This window comes from Octopus bimaculoides, chromosome 23, assembly GCF_001194135.2.
Source record: "Octopus bimaculoides isolate UCB-OBI-ISO-001 chromosome 23, ASM119413v2, whole genome shotgun sequence".
NCBI lineage: Eukaryota > Metazoa > Mollusca > Cephalopoda > Octopoda > Octopodidae > Octopus > Octopus bimaculoides.
Genome location: NC_069003.1, coordinates 30,137,655 through 30,141,506, shown reverse-complemented (window position 1 = coordinate 30,141,506; position 3,852 = coordinate 30,137,655). Strand labels below are relative to the sequence as shown.

The following is a 3,852-nucleotide window of genomic DNA, read 5'->3' as shown; positions in this document are numbered from 1 at the left end:
TATATGTACGTATGTATATATTTGTGCGTCTGTGTTTGTCCCTCCACTATCGCTTGACAACCGATGTTGGTATGTTTATGTTTCGGTTACCTAGTAGTTCGGCAAAAGAGACCGATAGAATAAGTACTGGGCTTACAAAGAATACATCCTGGGGTCGATTTGTTCAACTAAAGGCGGTGCTACAGTATGGCCGCAGTGAAATGACTGGGAACAAGTGAAAACAAAAGAAAAGAAAAATAAGAAAAATGTATATAAGCCATCAGATAAATCTACAAAACGTCGTAACATGAGAATTTGAAGAATTCCATTTTTAAAGACTTCAAACCGCAAATAAACAAGACTTAACCGATTATTTATTTACTTATGTATTTATTTATTGAACAGTAATAATAATGATGATGATGACGATGATGATGATGGTAATAATACTCATTTGCTCTTTTTTATATTCTTTTACATGTTTCAGTCATTTGACTGTGGCCATGCTGGAGCACCGCCTTTAGTCGAGCAGATCGACCCCCAGGACTTATTCTTTGTAAGCCTAGTACTTATTCTATCGGCCTCTTTGGCGCGCTAACGATTCTACCAGCTCGCCGCCACCTTTGTTTAATAATAATAATAATAATAATAATAATAATAATAATAATAATAATAATTATTATTATTATTATTATTATTGTTACTTTGTTGTTGTTACTTTGTTGTTGTTTAGCATACTTGCTCACAGAATCAATATGGCGGTGTTTTTTGTTTTTATTTTACGTAGCGAGTAAATCCTTTTGGTTGGTCAACTGGGAATACTCCGAGTTACTGACAATTACGAATAAACTAACACGCCCTTGCAGTAAAAGATGAATAATAAGATAAACATGAAAATGCACAAAAAACCCCCCCAACAAAAAACAAATAAACAGCAACAAAGAATCGGTATCAAACTACTCCCGCATACATATATACACTCACCCATCACAGCCAATGAATGGGTAAAGCACAGAAACCTTCTCGATGCGAACGCTCATATATACTTGTTTAAATTGATAAACGTTCATACATACATGCATTCGTACATATACACACACATACTTACACACGTACATACATACATACATACATACATACATACATACGTACGTTCGTACGGTACGTACGTACGTACATATATAAATACATACATGCATGGCTGTGTGGTAAGAAGCTTGCTTCTCAACCTCATGGTTCCGAGTTCTTGTCCCACTGCGTGACACCTTGGGCAAGTGTCTTCTTCTATAGCTTCGGGCCGACCAAAGACTTGTGAGTGGTTTTTGGCAGACAGAAACTGAAAGAAGCTCGTCGTACACAGACAGAGAGACACACACACACACGCACACACACACATACATATGTATGCATGCATGTATGTATGTATGTATTTGTGTCTATGTGTCTGTGTTTGTGCCCCCCCCCACCATCGGTTGACAGCCGATGCTGGTGTGTTTAGGTCCCCGCAACTTAGAGGTTCGTTTGTGCCCTACCATGGCTTGACAACCAATGTGCGTGTATTTACGTCTCCGGAACCTAGCAGTTCAGCAAAGTATAACGATAAAATAACTACCAGTCTTAAGGCATGTATACTCGGGTGGACTTGTTCGATTTAAACTCCTCAAAGCGGTGCCCTAGCATGGCCGCTGTCCAATGATCGAAACAAGTAAAAGTTAAAAGATATACCACGACATTCTAGGAATAGAAACTGTAACCTGGCCTGTCTTTATTGCTGTAACAGAAAATAAAATAGCTCTTGTTATTAGTTTATTGGCCGGGTTTTGAAAAACATTATTGTAAAATCATATGTAAGGTTATATTTATATTTAAGAAACAATATTTCGGCAATGTTATTATCAATGCTCGGCCGTCTGTCTTGAATAGTTATGTAAACCTCGTTATGCTTCACATAATTTTGTTTATGAACAATATGGCTGACGGAAAATATTTCAGCGGAACGCTTTTTTGTGCTTTGACGAGACATAAATAATAAGGTATGAAAATAGATGATGGGAAAGAGAGATCATGTCACCTCGAGCTCACTGAATGCTTTTAAAGTAGACAAAGACACAGTGTTTGTGTTACTCTGCAATTTATCATTATTCTTTTGTACGATTTTGTCCCCGCCCCTACAAGACTTCAGGCCACTGTAGCGTAAGGGATTACAAAAAAGGAAAAATGGGTGGCGGGTACAATTTTTTTTTTTAATGTTGATTTATAGACTATAGGATAACAAAATGATTGTAATGAGTTCCAGAGAGCAGCAATTTAAGGTAGGAAGCTTTTAGAATAAAAGCGACTATAACTAACTGGACGCTTTACAGGGAAACGAGCATTTGGAAGGAGAAGCGTTTAAAGGTGACACGTTTAAAGGTTTTGGCACGGTATTAGACCAGACATTCATCAGAGCTATGACCAGAGAAATACTTATAGAAAAGACAAAACGAAGATACATTTCAACGAAGAGCCAAAGATTGCAGGCTAGAAGGAAAACCCAACATGTTAACAAGTCGATTCTGAATTCGATCATGCAAATTGAGATACTCAGAGGAAGTACCAATCCCAATGTATCAGAAGACGTGTGATGACTAAGAAAGCCTTTGGAAGATTAAGAAACCCGGTCTACAAAGTGACAGGTTAACATCCAGCAACTCATAGTTTGGCTGCACAACCTTATTTTCTCAGTTACGCTTCAGATCCCGGCATTTCCATTGAGAAGTACCCAGCAGTGTAACCTGTAACAGTTTGGATGTCAAAGGGCAACAACTATTCAATATTTTGCCAAATAGCCTCAGAGATTTGCTAGATGTGTAAATGTGGAGCTCTACAAAGAACATTATTTACATTATTTACCTTTGACGGATAATTGTCCTCATCCTGTTTGTTGTTAACACAACGTTTCGTTTGATATATCCCAAAGATTCCGAGTTCAATTCCAGGCAGTGACCTGAATAATAATAATAATAATAATAATAATAATAATAATAATAATAATAATAATATTAATGATGATGATGATGATGATGATGATAACATCGAAAAATACCTTAGGATTGAGAACCCAGGTTCGAAATTTCCCCAAGACACCTGATGAAGGCTTGAGGGTATATCAACCGAAACGTTGTGTTAACAAACAAGATGAGGACAAATATCCGTCAAATGTAAATAATGTAAATAATGTACATAATTCCTCATCTCTTAAATATAGAACTGTATTATCTACAAAGACCACCTGGAGACATTTTTATCTGAGATACTAGATGAATCCTGATCGCGGCAGGAGCAGCTCCACCACTAAAAGATGGTGCTCCAGCATGTAAAAGACAAATAAGGGAGACAACTCCAATGCAAGCAACTTTTCCTTAATTTCAGTTGATTGTTTTGATTGGAGTCGACTCGTATCGTCTGCTGTTCTCAGATTTTAAGCAACCCCACAGAGGAATGTTTTCGTTGCTTAATCTCATTTAATCGAAGTTGTTTCTTCAACTGGTAATATAAAAACATGCACGGCCCGAACATAATTTCATTTCGTTTACAAAGCTTGAGTGATAAAGTGAGTGATGACAAATTACTGATGAGTCTTTTATAAAGGACGAAACTAGTCGGATCGATATTTACCTCAGGCTACTGTGGTTTCTGTTGAGTGATGTCTACAGATTATATTCTCACTGACAAACTAAATAGATGTTTACTAAACAAGCCGTATATGACTTTCTTCTACATATTTACCGTATATTTTATGTAGTTATATCACATATATATTATTACTGCATATACGCTATATACATTATATTACTATCTAACTATACTCGCATATATATATATATATATATA

The 3,852-nt window shown here is 36.5% G+C and overlaps 1 long non-coding RNA gene across 1 annotated transcript in view; it reads right to left on the bottom strand.

Moving 5' to 3' along the window:
• LOC128250630 (uncharacterized) overlaps window positions 1-2,959 on the bottom strand; it is a 31,923-nt gene extending 28,964 nt beyond the window's left edge. Inside the window, exon 1 of the long non-coding RNA XR_008266660.1 lies at window positions 2,872-2,959. This is a non-coding gene — a long non-coding RNA (uncharacterized LOC128250630). The remainder of the gene's footprint in view (window positions 1-2,871) is intronic.
• Between the last annotated feature and the right edge of the window lie 893 nt (window positions 2,960-3,852).